This window comes from Balaenoptera physalus (assembly GCF_965194825.1).
Source record: "Balaenoptera physalus genome assembly, contig: HAP1_SCAFFOLD_1751, whole genome shotgun sequence".
Taxonomy (NCBI): domain Eukaryota; kingdom Metazoa; phylum Chordata; class Mammalia; order Artiodactyla; family Balaenopteridae; genus Balaenoptera; species Balaenoptera physalus.
Genome location: NW_028125052.1, coordinates 11,222 through 32,903, shown reverse-complemented (window position 1 = coordinate 32,903; position 21,682 = coordinate 11,222). Strand labels below are relative to the sequence as shown.

General features: G+C 44.6%; 1 pseudogene across 1 annotated transcript; it reads left to right on the top strand.

The window, feature by feature from the left end:
- Positions 1-1,261: 1,261 nt before the first annotated feature.
- LOC309654030 (diacylglycerol O-acyltransferase 2-like protein 6) lies at positions 1,262-19,886 on the top strand (annotated as a pseudogene). The gene is made up of 6 exons: positions 1,262-1,276; positions 7,594-7,693; positions 17,021-17,125; positions 17,649-17,724; positions 18,093-18,297; positions 19,712-19,886. The product of its transcript is annotated as a diacylglycerol O-acyltransferase 2-like protein 6 (transcript).
- The last annotated feature ends 1,796 nt before the right edge of the window (positions 19,887-21,682 follow it).

The window sequence follows — 21,682 nt, the reverse complement described above, 5'->3', positions numbered from 1 at the left end:
TGCATCTCAAAGCAGCTTAAAAAGAGGGAGCAGCTTGAAAAATCCAAACCCAAACCACCACTTATATGTTATTGGAGCTCTAGAAATTCCTTTTTAGCTGACTCACCGAAGAAAAGGTTATGCCACCCTGCTTCCCCCCTGCCATTTCCCCCTCAGATGGGGGACAAGAAGAGAGAGGCGGTGAGCAAACCCATCTTCCTCCATTTTCCTCCCTAGTTCAGTCTGCCTGCCTGGCGGCTAGAGAAAACAAAAAGAGAACCACCTTCTCTACTCCCACCAGAAGAAGGCGTTTCAGGGTCCTAGAGTGAGCTGAGTGTGGTGGACTGCGGCAAGCGAGGACTCAAAGCATTCCACAGATAACAGTACTGCCTCATCGTTTGCGCTATGCTTATTTCACGTATGCTGCATAGTTCGTTCTCACAACCCGTCAGGCAGGAGATGATGCCTTCATTTTACAGGGAAAGAAACTGGCTTGGGGAAACACAGTGAGTGACTTACTTCAGCACACGGCTAATACGTAGACCGTGCAAACATATCAGTGTAGCCAAAATATTTGCCCTCTGTAGCTCTCACATGGAGGCCAGTTAGTTATTTGGAAAAGGTGAACGCTGGGCACTACTTCTTTTAATGCCATCATGTGGTGATTTGTCCTTTCCACTCTTATTCTTTTCAACACCCCTGTAAGAAAGACAGGGCAGGGGACTGAATGAGCTGATTTCAAGCCCAAGAAGTTGGAGTTAAGGGTTCTGAATTGAGTCTCAATCCTCAGTGCTCTGCCCCTCCCTAGCCGGGTGACCCAGGGCCACCCAGGTCACCGGGGTCACTGCTGTCATTTAAAACAACGTGCAAAGGATAAAACTTTTGAACCCAAATCCACCTCTCTATGTCAACTGAGTTCCAAAGTCCTCCTCTCCTTACTGTGGGCCTCTGGTTTGCTCATCAGCACAAAAGATACACTGCCACCCAGCTCTTTCAGACACCCAACAACAAGATGGCACTGTGACCTTTGTCTCCTTGCAAAACAGCTCCTTCCAACACCTGCACATCATTTCCTCACAGATTGCTTTTCACCTATTCATCCAAGGTTTAACCTGGCTCAGTTCACTCACGCTCCATAGCAAGGAGGTATGGGTTCTAATACCAGCTCTCTCAGTTTTAGCGCCTCCCAGATGCTGACAACATCTGGCCTACTTACCTCACAGGCCAGAGTAAGAAACAAATGAAATAAAATATGGAAAAGCACTTTGAACAATTAGAAAACATGGCGCAAATGTTTGTAAGTTTGGCGGCCAGAGGAGGGGATGCATTGTTTTTTAAATTCAGTATTTCACAACTTATTTTAACCCCTGCCCCCCTATTGCTTTCTCAGTCTTCTATATATATCACCACCAGCGAAAAGGTTTGTGAACATGCTTTTCTTTGTGTGCTGGAGATGACCAGCACAGGAGAGAATTGTTACCTGCAGTGGAAATTGAGAACGGTTTTTACTTATCTGCCCACCAGACCGCCTTTGACAAACATATGTGAAAAGATGGTAAACAAAAAGATTTCAGTTTCTTGTCCCAACTGGCAATAAATCCCTCCAAGAGAATACAACTCAGCAATGACTTAGGCCATCCTATTCCCATTTGGTAGCACAAATAACAAGAATTCATGTATTGAGCACCTACTGTATACTAGGAGTTGACTATTTCTAATCCTCACAACAACGTCCCAAGGTAGATATTATTATTGCCTCAATTTGTAAATGAGGAACTTGAGGCTCAGAGAAGGGATTTCCCAAAGATCACTCAGCCCTAAGTGTCGAGCTGGGCCTGGCTTCCAGGTGGGCCTGATTCCACAGGCCACGTCCTTCCAGTCTGCCACATTCCCTGGGAAGCACAAATCACGGGGGACATATGAAGGCGGGCGAAATACCACACTGGCACACTGCTCTGGGGATCACCCCTCCCCTTTCTCTGTCTAAATTTTGAGCAATGATTCTATCAGCTTTGCTGGCCAGGCCCTTTAAGGGCACATATGAGACCTGCTCACTAGGGGAATACCCCGGACTCAGAACTTTCCCCTTCCTGGGGCCCTACATCCCTCAACCTGTAGAACATTCCTGCTCCCAGTGCCAGGCTCACCTGTTTCCAGCCCCATCCAATCTTGGTACAAGTGAATCTTTTAAACCCTCTCTCTATTCCACCCTCTCACTTAAGGGTTCCTACACATTTTCTAAGCCCGTCAAAGCCCCCCCTCTTGATCTACCAGGCCCTCTTGGACTACTAAGACCAGACCCAGGTTGTGAGCGCATGAGACTTGGCAGCCAGGGGCTGGGAGGGAGGATTTCTGCCTGAACTCTGAGGCCCTCCCACACTCAGCAACAGATACCACCTCTGCTACCCTGGTGCCCTTGTCCCCGGCTCAGAGACATTGAGAGATTGGCAGAAATACTCCTCACCCGCTTTATGGAACCTGTCTTCTCCTTTCCTTGTCTACCTTCTGCCTGGGTGAGCTCACCCCACCTCCGGCTTCCATGACACACCACATGTATGCTGATGGCCAGCACTAGCCCTGACCTTTCTGCTGAGCTCCCTGACCCATATCCTATCATCTATCTACCACACCACTCCTCTTGATGAACAAAAACTCGAACTCAACAGCCTGGCAATGAACTCATCACACTCCCCACCCCTCTGGCTCCATTAGAGTTTCTTAGGGCCTGTCGCCTACTTAGTGCTCTTCCTGGGAAGTTCAGCACTGATTCTGGCCTTCTCCTGACAAAGCCAGCATTCAGTGTCTGCAGAATGAATTATTGAATGAATGAGTCCCATCATGAATCATGCTTCTTCGTCAGGCAGATTCACAATAATGCAGCCTCTTTCTTTTCATATTCAAACAACTTTACATAAAAGGAAACCCAGAATCCCTTCACCTTAAAGCAGCAATCATTTCTCTCTCAGACCCCCTTTCATCCTATCACTTCACAAAGTGTATTCAGTGGAGAGGTCTGCTTTATACTCTGCTTTGAAAGCTTACCATGTCATATACTACTGAGTCTACCTTATAATAATTTTTATGACTTTTAATGACTGCAGATTGTCTATAAGATTCCTATATAATTGCTTACTTAGCCAGGTCCAGATTTTGAACATTTGTATTGTTTCTAGATTTCTACTGTTATTTCCTTTATTCATTTAACAAAGCAAATTACCTTATTTGCTTGGGCACGCATAAAATTTCCCTGGAGGAGGAGGAGGGGTGTGGGATTGTTAGAGGCCAGGAGTGGGAAGGAGACTTTTCACTGAATTTCCCCATAGACCCTTTTGAATTTTGAATCATGTGAATATGCTGACTATTCAAGATATATATACCAAAAGCTTACTGTACATGAAGCATCTCACTAGAAGCTGGATATAGCAGTGGGGTCTACACTCTCAAACTAACTTCCTAATATTTGCTCTCCCAAAAGTCTGTATAATGTACCTTGGGAATCCAGAGGAGAGAGCAGGGTGGAGAATCTCAGACGGTGACATTTTCACAGCAACTTGAAGCATGCGTAGGACATGCTAAGCATGCGTAGGCTGATAAGAGACCACCGTGGGCAAAGGCCCAGAATAGCAAAGGGCACTTCCTGGTTGGGAAAGGAGGCTGTATCTGGTGTGGTGTGAAAGTTATGGAAAGTGAGACTTTCAAGGAGGGCAGAAACCAGTGGAGCAAGGGCTCTGGAGGCCAGGCTCTCGGGTTCAAACTTGATCCCGGAGGCCATGGGAACCTTTGGAGGGTTAGAAACAGGGCAGAGGGTAAGAGCTGTGTTTGATAGCAATCCTCTAGCAGCAAAGGACCAAAGGTAGGTAGAGCAGTGGGGAGCAACCTGCTGAAGTCCAGGAGACAGTGACAAAGGCCTGAACTAGAGGACAAGCTGTCCCAATAAGTCCCAAACCACCCTGGTTTTAGCACTGAAAGTCCTGAGTCCCGGGCAACTCCTCAGCCCCTAGCAAATAGACATAGTTGGTCATTCTAGCCTGAACCAAGGCACTATATGCTGTTGTTCCCCAGAGCCTGCCTGCCCTGAGAAGTGATCCAGTGACTTCCAAGAGATTTTGAAATACACTGTTCTGTCCCACCCTCTACCTCCTCGGTCCCCACCTCCAGCCACTACTCCTGGGTTCATTTACTTTCTGTAGGTTCTTTCTAGAGCTGCTGATCTCCAGACATAAAAGGATTTATGAGGAAGACATCCCCACTTGCCAACGTCCAATCTTCTGTCTTTCTGCTCCCCTCCACAAACCTGAGGGTCCTATCAAATGAAACTAGTCCCTCTAACAAAGCAAACCTGCAGACTTTTGTGTCTCCCCAGCCACCACAAGACAGATCACTCTTCCTACTTCTCTGCCTGTTGAAGCCCATTGCAAATGCCACCCCCCTGCACAGCTGAGTACCAGTACCATGGAAAAGCTTCTGAGTGGCAGACACTGCCCGAGAACATTTCAAACATTACCACTACTCCTCACAGCAAATAAATATGATTAGTCCCTTTTTCCAGAGGAGGAAACCAAGACTCAGAGAAGGGAAGTGTCTTGTCCAAGGTCACACAGGTACTAGCCTTCCCCTCCGTCTTCTTTATACTTCTCTGATGGCCCCAATCCTTGTGTTGATGATGTGTGTACTTTTCACTCCCTGCCAGCCCCCTGACCCACCACACACATGATTATCAACCTAGAATAATGCCAGGCTTGAGTAGAACCTCAATAAAACTTTGGTGAAAGAAGGGACTATGTATGTCCCTTGTATAGTACCTAGCCCATTGACTGGCATTAAATAGGTTCTCCTATGCAGGTATTGCTGAAATTGCAGTACTGAAACAAGTAAGAGTATGATTGAAGGGGAACGATCAGAAGAAAACACATTATGGCAAACCTCAGCTATCCAAAGCTTTCTAGAAATGAGTCATTCTGAAGGCTGAGGGTGAACCTTCAGAATCCAGGAAGAAGGAATCCTAGGGCTGCTTCTTTCTCAGCATTTCCCTCACTTCCACCCACTTCTCCTGAGCTCCTAAGTGCCCTTGCTCTCCTTTTCCTTCCAGTCTTCTTTGGTTTTCTGTTGTTCCTGCAAAGCTTCTTAGCTTCTGGTTTGGTGAGCTAATTGCAGTCTTCCCCGTGCTGTCCTTCCATGCCTTTTGCACCCTTTCTCCTCACCGCAGCACCTCTGCTTCCATAGAGGCTTCCCTGTCCTCCTCAGGCTGGCGGATGCTTCTCTCATCTGTGTCTGCACACCCCACGGCACCCCATTCGGGTGTCTGTGATTCCATCCACCTCACATGTTGGACTGTGAGTTTCTTGAGGGTTACAATCATATCAGCCCTAAATGTCTATGAAGGAAACTACCAGACCCTTTTGTGCTTCTCAGCCACCTCTCCTTTGATACTGTTTACTCTGAGGCAGCTAAGGGTTTGCTTATTGCTTGGTTGGATTGTACTTGAGAAATCATGAGTGCTGGTTATTCAGGATTTGTCTGGTCACCTACTTCTCTTCTTCCTGCTTTTACTACATTCACTGGTGTTCGTGTTATCCTTGTCCTGTTGGCTCAGGGAGGCTCCAGCTCAGATGGTATGCTCTTTGTTTTGGGGGGGAAATGGCTGGCAAATCAGGGTCATGGCCCAGCCCTGCCAGTCCATCTTGCTTAAAGAACCAGGAAACCAGACCTCATTATTTATTCCACAAGCATTTACTTGAATGCCTACACTGTACCAGGCCCTGAACCGGACAATAGGGAGACAGAAATAGAAATCCGTGCGTCTTTGCCCTGCATCTAGCACCATGTGTGAGCCCTTTCTAGGCCTCTTCCATTTACCCATCTGAAAGTGAAGCGGGGTAGAGACCTGATTTGTAAGCAGCCTTGGAGCTGGCAGCATTTTGGAACTCATCTATCCAGGATACTCTCGCCCTCCCCACATCTGTGCTTTGCCTTGGAAGAGCCCAGGCCCACCTCTTACCTCTCTCCCTTCTCCCCTGCAGATTCTGAGCAGATGTGCTCTTATATGTCTCACCCTGTATGTGGCCAACTAGCCCCCAAGAAGCAGTTTGGTAACCCCAGCTAACCAAGGGGAAGAAAAGAAAGAGGAAGAGGAGGAAGGGTGGCATGTCAAGTGGCCATGGAGGGTACATTTGGGGAGGACAATACATCCCAAGGTGCACCAAAACCATCCCCTAAGCTAAACTCCGAAGATTCATATTAGTCAGTCTAATCGAGGAGGCCCAAGCCAGAGTGGGAGATAGGGAGGGAGACAGAGTTCCACTAATATTCCTGGAAAAGGCTAAGGAATCAATATTTCCTTGTACTTGTAAGACACTTGATACCTTTTTGTATTTGATTTTCCTAGCAACCTTTTTGATTACATTCAAAAGATTTTTTTGAGCACCTACATTAGAAGCCTTATGCTGAGAATTACTGGCCTTTTCCTTTAGGATGCTTATCAGAAATTCAAGTGTATAGACAGTTTTGTAAGTTTTTAATGTCTGTCTCCTCCACTAGACTGTGAGTTCAGCGAAGGCAGGAATCATGCCCATCTTCTTCCCCAATGAATCCTCAACACCTAGAACAGAACCTGGCAAACGGTAATCACTCAACAGATAGTTACCGAAAAAAGGAATCCACAGGCCTGGGACCTGGAGACAATCTTTAAATTTGAAAAGGCTGGTGTTCAGAAGCAAGCCTTTTAGCCTGAAACATAATAGATGTTCAGTAGTCATTCATTTAATTAAACGAAGAATAATAATAGGAAACACTTACAGTAATACCTCCTGTGTGCCAGCCAGGCCCTGTGCTAAGTGCTTTACATTCACTCACTCAATCCTCAGAACAACCCTATGAAGCAGGTGCCATTATTATCCCCATTTTACAGTTGGGGAAACTGAGCCACAGAGATTTGCCAACTTGTAAGTGGAAGAGCTGAGATCTGAACCCCAGCTATCTGGCTCTAAAGTCCATGCCTTTAGCAACTAGAATGCCTCCCAACAACAGATCTGGAGAAACAGAGCGATTCCCCCACAGCGTCCGGGGAGGAACTTGGCGGAGCCAGGACCGAAAGCCAGGTCTGCTCTCTGTGCAATGCTTCTCCCACTGGCCACTGGTACAGAACCCCTGGGAACAGAGGCACAAGGAGGGATCTGAGAAGTCTAGATATTCATGCAAAAAAAGGCTCTAGTCGACTAGGTGGCTCTCAGCAGAAGACAGGAGGAGTCAAAGAGCATCCACCAGAGCAGACTGCTTTTCAGAGATCCTATTTGAGGCCTAAGCCATTCCCTTTTCCTGCACTAATTTGTGAGGGACCCCTCCTCCCCACCCCACCTCCCACACACACAGCTAGAACCAGCCCGAGGCAATTGAGCATCTATGGGGAAAGGATGCATATTAGAGAGATTAGAAAGTATGATCTAAAGCCTGGTGTGTGTGTGTAGGAAGTTGAGGTGAGAAGAGAACAGGGAAGACTGGAGAAACGTTAAGTCAAGGCTAAAACCTCCAGCAGATAAAAGGACTCAGTGATGAGATTAAAGCAAAGCACCTGCAATCAGCTCAGCTTTGGAGGCACCAGCCTTCTTACCATAACAGAACAGCACCGTAGCCATTGCCTTTCTCTCCCATCGGTATCTTCAGGAAAGCCTCCAAACACTCTCTGTTTTGCAGTGGATCCCAGCCTATGTCTTTGTAGGTGAGTGAACCCCAGGGGCTGGAAAGCACAAGGGAACAGATGAAGAAAGAGACCAGGAATCTCCAGATGAGGAGGGCTCCAAAGAGATCATTTCATTGGTCCTCTCTCTCTGGGAAGGACTGTGCCTCTCCACTCAGAGAGATGGCTACTGTTGAGTTCATTAGATTTTTCTCCTCCCATCTGAGGGGCATGAAGACCAGGAGTGAGGCTGCAGGTTTCCTGGTTTAAAGATTACCCCAACCTTCTCTCAGGACTGTCCCCTGTGAACTAGCTGAAAAGAGACCTATTCGGGGGCAGGGGCAGAGTTGGTGTTACTGGTAGATGTAAGGTGATTTTCCAGGATAAGACTATGATGAGAGAATTATGGAAAATCTATGGGCTGCATGAGTGACTCATTAGACAGAATTTTGAGAAAGGGCCAGTTCTTCAATGGACTCAGAGAATGACAGTCATCAGTGCTGGGCAAATGGGCTGAGAGCTTGAAGCTTTTCTCAGTCAGAAACCAGGGCTTTGTGAGCAGCCAATTACAGGGGCAAGTTTGGAAACTGGACGTGGAGAAATGTCATCCTGAAGGATGGGAGAGGTTAGGAGGCTGCCAAGTCCAATCTGTGGGAAGCTATATGACCCCGTAGAGCAGTGGTTCTTAACTAAGGACCTATAGACCTAGAATGAGGCAGGGAGGGACAACGTTGAATTTGGATGGAAAAACTTACCTGTTTATTTTCACTAACTTCATATTGAAATGATGAATGTAGGCAGCAAACCACAGAAATACCTGTGAATTTGTCGATAATAGACATCACAGAGATTTACATTTCACATGCCAGTTGTTGCAGTCATCTCAAAAGTTCATTTATGCTCGTTACCACGTCCAAATTCCAACAGTTATTGGAACTACCATTAGGTGTGGTTATTTAATGCATAAATCAAGAAGCCCATGTTACTGTATGACATTTTTGGCAATATTTTGATAACGGTATTTTACTATGATGAGTTTCCTTTGTAACTCTGTGTATTTTATTTTGTGCATTAAAAAATACTGTTCAGAAAAGGGCTTCACCAGACTGCCAAAGGGGTCCATGGCCTGGTTCCCAGTAAATGCTCCTTACAGAAAAGTGTCCTTCCTTCCTTCCTCCCTCCCTTCCTCCTTCCTAATTCATTTCTTCCTTCTTTTTCTCACCCTCTTTCCTTCATTCTTTCTGTCTTGCTCAGAGCCTCCCTCAGCGCTTCTCCTCCTTCCTGAATGATGTTGAGAATCATGGCTGATTACTGAACACTACTGGGAGTGATGGGGGAAAAAGTAGGGAAGAGGGGGAGAGAAAAGGCAGAGGGACAAGAAGGAGAAAAGAAGCGAGGAGAGAAGAATGAAGAGATGGTTTGGGGGAGATGTGGAATATAAATATTCATGACCCTTGGAATTAGGCAATGCTCCTGAGAGCCCCTCTGAGGCCCAGCTTCCAGTTAAAAGATGGCTCTCCATCTGTCTCTTCTTTTCTGGGCTTGTATTGCCATCTATCTAAACTGTTGCAATATCCTCTTTCTTGGCCTTCTATTCTCCACCCTCTCCCATATATTCCACTGCCTACAACCAGGAGAGTCTTTCAAATGCATCTTTGATTACAGCCCTTTGCTGCTCAAAAATAGTCAGCGGTTTTCCCTTGCCTACTTGATGAAGTACAAATGTGTTATCCTGGGCATTCAAAGCACTGCTGCACTCTCTGCCTCGAACTCTTTACCGGCTCATCCCCCTACTCTTCCCCTAGGCAAAGCTCATATTCCAGGCAATCTATTCACAGAACAAATGTGAAGGGTACTTACTCTCGCACTCCTTCACCTCTGCTCTATTTCCTCCACTTAAAAGATTCCCTGAACACCCTTCCTGGACTATCCATGGACAACCCCTCCTTTGAGATATTGCTCAAGTCATACCTTCTCTGCAACATTTTCCTGGCAACCTGAGACTACATTATCTCTGAAAGTCCAGAGCACTTTGGAAAAATTGGTTGCATAGCAGCCTTTATACCCTATGCCTCCTCTACCCAGTAAGCTCCATGAAAACAGGAGCCACGTCTTGTCATTGTTATGTTTCTTGCAAGACCAAGCTTGACACTGTTGATTCTTTCAGATTTCTTCTCCTCAGTAAAGACCTTTCAGTCCACCTCTTGTTCTTTTTTCTCTCTCATGGACATCTTTGTGTGTGTGTGTGTGTGTGTGTGTGTGTGTGTGTGTGTGTGTGTGTGTGTCTGCCTCCTATCTCTGGTTGCTGATAATACAAAAAATAGAACATACTCTTGGGAGTCAGACAGACCAGGTCTGCCATTTACTTGTTGTGTGAGCTTGTGCAAGTAAGTCAGTCACCCTCTACCATTGTAGAACAGAGCTCTCAAGACCATTCTGAAAATCAAAGAGGAAAGAAAACCCTCAGTAGATGTTCATTTTCTTTCTGTTATAGAAATTGACATCAGAGCCCAACCACCCCACCTTAGAAGACGTTTGATCAACAGAAGAGTGACTACCACTTCTGAGACAGGCACCCTAGACTCTAAATTTATTGCACCTTCAGGAAGACTAATGAGTAACTAGATCCTAGAAAATGAGGCAGAGACTCTGATACCTGCCGAGCATTCCCACAGGCCCTTTCAAGGCATCATTCACTACTCCCTCTCCTTCACCCCCTACATCCAGTCAACTGAAAACCCCTGAAAATTCTACCTCCATAGTATCGTTCAAATTGATTTCTGAAGTAGTGGCTGATTTCACGTTTCCATTGCCTCTCATCTAAGTCACTGCAACTCTTAACTGACCTCTCTGCCTACCGTTTCTCCTGCTCGTACAGTCGTCTCAGATGATCTTACTGATACGCAGATATAATCACGGTCTTCCTCTGCTAAGAACAATCATTGGTTGCTCATTCCATTCAACATGGGACCTGAGCTCCCCTGCTCCCTCCCAGTGTCATCTCCTGTTCCATGGCTTCCCATGCTCCCTGTAATTTTGCAGGTTATGGTATTACTCACAGACCTTGGACTCTTCCATCTCCAGGCCTTCATTTGAGCTCTTCCTTGTGCGTGGAAGGCCCTTCCAGCACAAATCCATCTGTCAAAACCCTACTCTTCCTTCAAGATTCAATTTAACTCTTACCTTCTGCAAGAAGGCTTTCTAGGTTGCCTGGTAGTAAAGAATGGCCTTCTACTTTGGTCCCCATAAAATGACATTTGAACCCTAACTGTATTGTTCTCACTCTCTAGGATATATCCATTATTTATGGTGTCAGTATTCCCCTCTTGACTATGAGTTTCTGGAAAGCAGGAACTTTATTTTTTACATGTCTTAATATGACTTAAAATTAATTAAACATACACAAAGTGCTTAAAGTAGCTCTTGGTTCATAATAAAGACTCAACAAATGCTACCTACTTTCTTCCCCAAAGCTTGAAATGAAGATATGTGATGTCTCTGAACCTCAGTTTCTTCATATGTAAAATGGGGATAACAAATTATCTACCTCTCAGGGTCATGAGAGGATTAAATGAGCTAATGTACATTAAGTGCTGAACAGTGTGCTTGTTGACAATAAATGCTCTTACAACTTATCAGTAACCATACTTAAGGTATTTTCATCATTTTCATACTTATGCTTTTCACCCTCCTCCTTCCAGGCCCCAAGCCTGCCCCCATTGCTTCTAGCACAGATATTTCACATGAGGTATGCTTCGTCTATGTTTGCTGAATTACTAAGTTATCTTTTTTTTACTCTCGCGGGTTCTCATATTTATGGTAATACAGATCCAATAAGTAATCACAAAGCCACAGAAACTCGTCTTTGACAAACCAGCCACATTCTTGGATTTCTGAAGGCTTTGAGCCAACTGATTAAGACACCGGGTTTTCGTTTTACACTAGAAATGACAGGCTGTCCATAGCCTTACACACTCATGCACACCCTGGAACCTCAGAAGGCCTTTCTTTATTTGGAATAAGGGCATTGGTGGTTTCTTTCCCTGTTAACATTCACCTGTCACTTGGAGAATTTTGAAATCAAACTTCCCTGTGCTACAACTGAATGTAACAAATACATTTATCCTGAGTCATCCTCCTGTGCTTGGCACTGTGCTGAAGGCTGTTTTCAAGAAGCTTATTGTCTAGGGCTTCCCTGGTGCCGCAGTTGTTAAGAATCCGCCTGCTAATGCAGGGGACACGGTTCGAGCCCTGGTCAGGGAATATCCCACATGCCATGGCACAACGAAGCCCATGCGCCACAACTACTGAGCCTGTGCTCTAGAGCCCGAGAGCCACAACTACTGAAGCCTGCGTGCCTAGAGCCCATGCTCCGCAACAAGAGAAGGCACTGCAATGAGAAGCTTGTGCACAACAACAAAGACCCAACACAGCCAAAAATAAATAAATTTATTAAAAAAAAAAGAAGCTTACTGTCTAAAAGGCAAAGGGCCAGCCATGTAAGGTGCTAACTACACAAGCAGCAAAATGAAACAGGGCCAAATAGATGCAGAATTAATGTGCTGTGGGTGTGTAGAGGAGGGAACTCTTCATTCTGACCAGAGAATAAGCAAAGATATCATCAAGGAGGTATCATTTGAGTTAAGCTTTGAGGGCTGAGAGAATTTTGATATAGACAGAAAGTTGGAGAGCGGGTAGTCAGAATAAGGGAACAGTATCACCAAAGGCATGGAGAGGTGAAATTGCACGGTGGGTTGAAAGAATCGGGAGCAGACTAAGGTGGTTGGACCCCCGTTTCCCATTCTTCAGTCATTTGCATCCCACTTTCTGGTTCTTCCCACAGCTGAGTACCACTTATGCTATTATTACTTAACATTTTTTCCCCAAATTGACTCATTCCTGTAACCTAAGTTAATATATTCTAACAGGAAACTTTACATTACCACCATGAATTCACTTTTATTCACTACACATTAAAATAACTTTCCATCCATGAACCACTTCAGATCACCCTGTGTCCTTACAGTAGTGTGGTTATGATCACCTCATGCTAGATCATAAGGGGTGTGAGTGCCGGTGCTGAGAGATGAGGCCAAGAAGGTGTGTGGGGCCAGCCCATGGAGGGCCTTAAACAGCAGGCTAACATGTTTGGACTTTATCCTGTTAGCAGTGGGAAAATACTGAAGGTTTCAGAGGAGGCAAACAACATTATGACTGTGCCTTAAAAATATATTTGCGGCATGGAAAATAAACTGGAGGGGAAGAGACCAGCAGGCAAGAATAGACAAGAGGCTGCAGTCCAGACCAGAGGAGATCAAGTTCTGGACCACAGCAGTGGCAATGGAGACAGAGGCAGGAGGATGAATGGGAGAGATTTTTTTTTTTTTTTTTGGAAAGAGAGAGAAGTTAAAGATAGCTCCAAAATGTTGAAACTGTGACATTTATCCTGAGGCCTGAAATATGAATAGGAGCTAGCCAGGCAACGAGCTGAGGAAAGAGTCTTCCAGACAAAAGGGACAACATGCACAGAAGCCCAGAGACTGGGGAACACAATGAGTTGAAGAAACTGACAGAAGAACAGTATGGTGGCATGCAGAGAACCAGGGGATGGCCAGGGGCTCCATCACCGAGGACCTTCAGAACCAAGGTTATGAGACTGGACTGCATCCTAAGAGTCATAGGAAGACATGTGAGTTGTTGAATTATTGAATTACCATTAACCCCCATAGGTTCTCACATTTATCACTAATTTTGATCCATTAAGTAATCACAGGACCACAGAAATGTCTCTTTGACAAACCAGCCATGTTCTTGGTTATAGACTATAGAAGGACAGAGATTTGCATTTAGCATGCTGGCTGCATCATGGTTCAAATTGAAGCAGGTAACCTGTTGGGAAGACATTGGCAGTCAGCTTAGAGAGAGAGAATGGTGGCTTGCACCGGATGGTAGCATGGAGGTGGGGAATAGAATAATTTGAAAGATGTTTGGAGGACAGAACTGATGGGAATTAATAATTGACTAAAGGAAAGCAATAATTAGAGCTAAGTGGCAAAGAGTACAGTCTCTGGAGGAAGAGTGTGAGTTCTTAACTCTGGATCACCCACTAGCTGGCTGTGTGACCTTAAGTGGTTATTTAACTTCTCTGAACCTGGGTTCCTCATTCACAAAATGAGAATGATTATTGTCCTAATGGGTGTTTTATGAAGATTAAATAAAATACACTAATAAAATACTTAGTTTTACATGATGAGTGTACAGTAAATGTTGACTATTACTATATGGGAAAAGTTAGCAAGCAAAATGAATCAGAAATGATTTGAAGAAAGGACCCACTTAGCTTCATATTGGTACCATCTTTAACTTAAACTAGTAATCATTAGTAATGTGAGGGTGTACAGGTTTCAATTTATTTTTTTTAAATCAAGACCAAGGGTGAAAAAGGATATTACATAATGGTAAAAGGGTCAATTCACCAAGAAGACATAACTATCCTAAATTTCTAGGCACCTAACAATAGAGCTTTAAAATATATGAAGTGAAACCTGACAGAACTGGAAAAAAATAGACAAATTAACAATTATATTTGAAGACTTCCTTGAAAACCACAAACAACCAAAACTCACCCAACAGAAATAGATAACCTGTAACTATTAATTAAAGAAAATTTTAATTTTGGAAGGTTATAAACCTTCCAACACAGAAATCTGCAGACCCAGTTGGTTTCAACAGCATATTCTTCCAAACATTTTAAAGATGATATATCAACAAATTCTAAACAATCTTTTTCAGAAAATACAAGAGGAAGGAACACTTCTCAACTCATTTATGAGGCCAGGCCCTGATACCAACACCAGACAAAACAGTACAAAAAAGAAAACTACAGTCCAATATTCCTCATGAATATAAATGCAAAAATCCTCAAAAAAATACAAGCAAATCAAACAAAGATTAATATACCATGACCAAGTGAGCTCTGTCTCAGAATGCAAGTGTAAATATTTGAAAATCAATCAATGTAGCCTAACATATTAACCACCAAAGGGAGAAAAAACACACACTATTATATCAGTTGATGTAGAAAAAGCATTTGACAAACTTTAATCCATGATAAAATCTCTCAGCAAACTAGGAATAGAAGGCAATTTTCTCAACTTGATAAAGAGCATCTGTAAAAAAAAAAAAAACCCTGCAGGTAATATCATATTTAATGGTGAAAGACTGAAAGCTTTCTCCCTAAGATGGGGAGCAAAGCAAGGATGTTCACTCTCACCATTTGTATTCAACATCATACTAAAAGTCCTAGCAAGTGCAGTAAAGCAAGAGGGGAAAAAAAATAGAAAGAAAAGCATACACATTGAAAAGTAAGAAATACAACTTTCCTAATTCACAGATGACATGATCATCTGTGTAGAAAATCCCATTAAATTAAATACTTTTAAAATCTACTAAAAAAAATCCCTCTAAGGGTGTGGAGAAAAGGGAACCCTCTTGCACTGTTGGTGGGAATGTAAATTGATACAGCCACTGTGGAGAACAGTATGGAGGTTCCTTAAAAAACTAAAAATAGAGTTACCATATGACCCAGCAATCCCACCACCAGGCATATACCCTGAGAAAACCATAATTCAAAAAGACACATTCACTCCAATGTTCATTGCAGCACGATTTACAATAGCCAAGACATGGAAGCAACCTAAGTGTCCATCGACAGATGAATGGATAAAGAAGATGTGGCACATATGTAAAATGGAATATTACTCAGCCATAAAAAGGAATGAAACTGGGTCATTTGCAGACACATGGATGAATCTAGAGACTGTCATACAGAGTGAAGTAAGTCAGAAAGAGAAAAACAAATACCATATGCTAACACATGTATATGGAACCTAAAAAAATAAATAATAATAAAATATGGTTCTGAAGAACCTAGGGGCAGGATTGGAATAAAGATGCAGACCTACTAGAGAATGGACTTGAGGACATGGGGAGGGGGAAGGGTAAACTGGGACGAAGTGAGAGAGTGGCATGGACGTATATACACTACCAAATGTAAAATAGGTAGCTAGTGGGAAACAGCCACATAGCACAGGGAAATCAGCTCGGTGTTTTGTGACCACCTAGAAGGGTGGGATAGGGAGGGTGGGAGGGAGATGCAAGATGGAGGGGATATGGGGATATATGTATATGTATAGCTGATTCACTTTGTTATAAAGCAGAAAATAACACACCATTATACAGCCATTATACTCCAATAAAGAAGTTGAAAAAATAATAATAATGATTCATATTTAACATTACCTAAGTTTTCTTCTGAAGCTTACCCAGCAAATTTACTCTCATCTTTTATGTGGGTCAGAGGTAGCAAGATTTGTATCCATGGCAATCTTCCCATAAATTCCTCCCCCTGTTATTTTTCCTATTTAATTGGTATGCTTACAACAACCCCTTCAGCCAGCTCTTGTAAGGGGAATTCAGCCTATCATTAAGGTTTCTTCTACTCCATAACACGACTTTTTTTTTTTTTTTTAATTTCCATTCCATCTTTTTCCTGTTATTTTCATCTAAGCCCAAAATGCGAGAGACAAACCTGCTGGCAGGTAACTCTTGAGTTTCTTCCCCTTCTCTGAAACTTTTATCTACTATGATATTATCTTGTCAAAGAAGTCATTCTTTTAGCTGGGTATTTTTAAATTCACAATATCTGTACTGAGCCCCTCATTCTCATGAATGCAGATTTTAAAATGGAATTCAACTTCCACTGCTGTAAGATGTATCCCGTCTGCATTTCACAGCCTGCTGTGACCCTTTGCTAACAGAGATGATTTTTCTCCCTTCTGAACTTTTGAGAGATTTCTAATGGGACAAAATTGAACAAAGTAAAGCAGTTTCTAATATGTGTTTTCTTCTCAGCATCAAACAGCCCATAGACTGCAGGCTGCCCCTCTCCACTGGAATGTGCTGACAGAGCATTTGCACAAAGGAAGGAGGGTTGAGCTTTCAGAAAGGACTTCCTGAGGTCCCAGAATGGGGATGTAAGCCACCGACCCAAGATGCTGTTTCCTTCCAATTGCCAAGTAGTGCTGTCCTTTGACCCCAGCTGAGGAGCTCCTCTGAGAACGTCATGGATCTGCTGTTTCCTCAGTTAAGATACCAGCCATCAAGGGGACCCAGATCCAGGGACTCAGAGGTCATCCCGGACCACAGCAGAGCTAGGAGTGTGGTAGGGTGTTGGGGGGTGTGATGAGGAGAGAAGAGTCTCACACCGGCCTCGACCTGCTCCTTCACTACAGAGCAGAGATTGGGGTTATGATAGGTGTATTAAACTTGAAGGGAACTGAAGGGCACGAACCCTTTGTGTCCCCTCAGGAGCTATTCCTATTCTTCTTATACCCTACTTTCTGGTGTTCACTAAATTCGGGATGCTGTGCGTGCTCGCCTTAGCCTGGCTCGCCTATGACTGAAACACCCACAGTCCAGGTAAGAAACAGGGGAAGAGTGGTGGTCCCTGTATGTACCAAGGATGGAACCACAGGGATGGGGTGGGCGTGGAAGGAGAGAGTGGGAGAAACAGATGGAGAAGAGGTGGGGAGAGGAAAGAAGAGGAAAGGGAAAGGAAAGGAGGTCAGGGAGGCGAAGCGAAGGAGAGAGGGAGAGGAGCACAGGAAGGCAAAGGGAGACAGGAGGGCAAAGCCCAGCAAGGAACAGAGGTCTCTGCCAGGTTTCCCAGGAAGAATTGAGCCTGGTTTCTGGGAGGGTGCTCCCAGCATCCTACTACTTCCCTCCCACCTTTCTGACTGCTCCAGAGGAGCCGGGACTTCCTGTGTCTCCTTGGGAGTTGGATTTAGGGACAATACCTATAGCTCTGTGCCCAAGATATGGAAATGTGAGAAGGAGGCCCCTCTAGTGACCTGAAGATTTTAGGAAGAACCCTCCACCTCCGAGAGAAGTAGAGGGATTGGCAAGATCTCACCCAGTCTTCCCTTCCCTTCCATACCTGCTGGTGGTAGGCGTTCAACTTGGGTATGAAACTGGACGCTCTGGAATTATTTCCAAATTACTTCCCAGTAATGGTGACTATGCTACCTCTGAGTACCCTCATTCCCTCTTACTCAGACTCTTCCTCCCTATTCAGCCCCATGGTTTCAAAGGCTTTGGTGGCCAGCAGTGGACATAAAGGCCCAGAGGCATATTGCAGAATAGAGACCCAAGACGGATGGGCAGGTGGGGAGACAAATGGATAACACCTTGCCTCAGAGTGGCAGACCCAGGTCAGCCTCTCTGAGCATCATAATCCCTCGCAATCCTGTGGCAGTGAAGACATCCCAGTGAATAGGGATTTGGGGCTCCCCAAGGGCAACACAGGCTACCTACTGGGATCTGAGTCCACATGTCCTCTCTTCCTTCTATCCACTACTCTGATCCAATCTCCCTCTAACAGCTGGTGAAGACTCATGACCTCTGTCCCAAACACAACTATATCATTGCCAACCACCCCCATGGCATTCTCTCTTATGGTGTCTTCATCAACTTTGCCACTGAGGCCACTGGCTTTGCTCAGAATTTCCCAGCCATCACTCTTTATGTAGGGACCTTGGAAGGGATCTTCTGGATCCCAATTGTGTGAGATTATATGATGTCAGTGGGTGGGTATAAGAAATCATTCCATTCTCTGACCTACCTCAGGACTCCAACTTCTATAAGACTTGACAGTCAGTCCAGTTCTCACTCCCTGCTGGAAGAGGACTTCTTAGTAGAAAATGAGTCCAGAACACACTGGGCCAGTAACAGGAATATGTGTCCAAGCCTCAGGTTCTGTCCAAGATCCGAGAGGCAGGGTTTGATTAGGCAGCAGGATAAGTTATATGCATTAGTAAGCGTTGCCATGGATCCTTTCAGAGGAGGAAGCAGAAGCCTGGAGTTCAGGATCAAAGCCAAAGTGGAAAGCAGAAAGCAAAAACCAAATATCAAAACCAAACAGAGGGAAAATGAGGCATGAATGGGACAGCTCAGATGAACTTTGCCTGATTTTTGAGGGATGTCAACTGGCTTCTTTTGACTAGTCATTTATTTAGCAGCTCTCATCTCAGGGTGTCTCAAAGACACTTTTAAGTCTTTCATACTAGCTGGTACCCTCCTGGCCCATGACCTTCATCTCCTGAGAACCCCTTTGAACTTGCATAAGACATCAAGGGATAAAGGATAGGCATCCGTCAGAATCCAGGACAACTTCCACATGCCAGGCTTCAAGCCATGGTACTGTGCCAAATGTCCTTTTCTTTGGATGAATATCCATCCTTCTGGACACCAGAAAACAACCAAAGCCAAACATTAAATGTAAGATACATTGATATCTGGAGGGGCCAGGTGGGACCACTAGAGTCCCAGAGGATGATTCTACTCCCCTCTGAGGTTGGTATGACCATGGATCTCTAGGACTGTGGCCTGGAGCCAATGTCTGCCATCCCAAGAGAGAACAGAACTTTGCACAGGGCAAAGTTGGAAAACAGAGGTGTGGAAAGACTCTGTGACTGTTGTAGAGCAGCAAGATGTCATCCTCATTCCACGGTTCATCTACATTTCAATTTGGCTTGGACAGGATTCTGGGTCTGCCTACTCTCCAGAACCCCCAGCCAATGGCTTCCCTTTGCCAGGTTGCTCTAAGGAGGAAACATGTTGGTGGTGACTATTCCTCATTACTCCTAGGGAAGAGAACTCTGGAGAGCCTCCATTGCCATCAGCCTGGGGAGAGTGGAAGACAGCTGTGGTTCCTGGGTAGAGAAGGAAGGGATGGGCTTAAATCCTATAGAGTTAAGAGAAATTAGGCAGAAGAACTCAATGTAGCCCCAACTGTAGTAGCTCAGAGCTGCAAGGCAAGAAGCTGACCTTAAGGACCAACCTCAGGGCTAACCCAGGATATGGAGGTGAAAGACAGAAGAGTGGAAACAAGCACAGTCAGGAGACAGAAGAACTGTCTCCAGCAGGAAGACCCTGGAGGAACCCCTTATCCCGTTCCCAAGCACCAAGTTTGTTATACCACTTGACTCTTTGGTTTCACAGGTGTGTGCCCAGTGAGTGAGTTGGCCTTGAAGTATTTGCTGACCAAGAAAGGTTCGGGCAATGCTGTGGTTATTGTGGTGTGTGGAGCTGCTGAAGCCTTCTTGTGCCACCCAGGAGCCTCTACCGTCCTCCTTAAACAGTGTAAAGGTTTTGCGAGGTTGGCACTGAAGACAGGGTGGGTCCCTAGGTTCTGATGCCCTATCATCAGGGTGCCATAGGTCCTCTGTAGCACCTCTCCAGAATGGTAACCTTCCTTGGAAACCTGTTAGAGGTGGTTCCCTCTTCATTCTGATTGCTTTTCTCTACTCGCTCACACTGTGCCTTAAGGGTGTTTGGGCCTCCAGACACATTCTGGTGGGTACTTTTAAAACTTGAAGTTGGAGAAAAAACAGTAAAAGACCTTTACCTTCTGCCCATTAGCCTGGTAGGCTGGGGGTCTGGGGAAGTGGGGCTTTAGCCTATATCAACCCATGAACTGTGAGGCCGAGAAAACTTACCCAGGGCAAGGAAGGCACAGGGCTTGATGCTGAGCGGATTGCAAAGATGCAAAAGACATGCATACTGCCCCCAAAGAGCATATAATCTTTTTGAGAAATAGAATGCATTCATTCAGCAGTTATTAAACAGCTACTGTGTGTCAGGCATAGTACTAGGCATTAAGGATATAAAAATAAATAAGACCTAGTCCTTGCCTTTAAGGAACTCACAGTCCGATGGAAGACAGACATGTTCACATATAATTACAAAATATATCCAGAAGCCAACCACTTACCATCTCAACTATCGCCCCGTGGTTTACCAGCCCATCGTCTCGCCCCTGGATTATTACAACAGTCTCCTAAGTGCTCTCTCTGCTTCTATCCTTGCCTCCCTCACATCCAAGAGTCTATTCTCAACCATGGCCAGGATGATCCTATTCAGTGTGAGTCAGATCATGTCACTACTCCAAATGCTCCAGTGGCTCCCATTTCACCCCGAGAAAAACCAAAGTCTTTGCAAGGACCTGCAAGACCCTAAATCATCTTGCCACCTCTCTGATCTCATCAGCCACTGCCCTCCCCCTTGCTCACTCTATTAGAACTACACTGGCCTCCTTGCTATCCCTCAAACAAGCCACACATTCCTCCCTTAGGGTCTTTGCTCTAGCTGTCCCGTCTGTCTGGGACATTATTCCTGCAAATAAGTCTTAAGCTTATTTCTCTCCTTGGTTTGATCCCTTGATCAGTATGTAGTGTCCTTGTTTGTTTCTTGTAATAGTCTTTATCTTAAAGTCTATTTCGTCTGATATGAGAATTGTAACTCCAGGTTTCCTTTGATTTCCATTTGCCTGGAATGTCTCTTGCCATCTCCTCACTTTCAGTCTGTATGTCTCCCTAGGTATAAAGTGGGTCTCTTCTAAGCATCACATATAATGGTCTTGATGTTGTATCCCTTCAGGGAGTCTATCTGTTGTAGTTGGAGCAATGTATCCATTTACATGTAATGTTATTATTAATATGGATGTTCCTCTTACCGTTTTGTTAATTGTTTTTGGTTTGTTCTAGGAGGTCTTTTCTTTTCTCTGTGATTCCTGCCTAGAGAAGTTCCTTTATCCTTTGTTATAAAGCTGTTGTTGGTGCTGAATTCTTTTTCCGTGTGTTTTTCTGTAAAGCTTTTGGTTTCTCCGTCCAATCTCAATGAGATTCTTGCTGAGAACACTAACATTGGTTGTAGGTTTTTTTCCTTTCATCTCTTGAAATACGTATACTGGCACTCCCTTCTCTCTTGCAGAATGTCTGCTGAAAGGTCAGCTGTTAACTTACGTGGATTCCCTTGTATGGTATATGCTGCTTTTCCCATGCTGCTTTTTACATGCTTTCTATGTATTTAGGTTCTAATAGTTTGATGAATACGTGTCTTGGTGTGTTTCTCCTTGGATTTATCGTTTACGGGACTCTCTGTGCTTCCTTGACTTCATTAACTCTTTCCTGT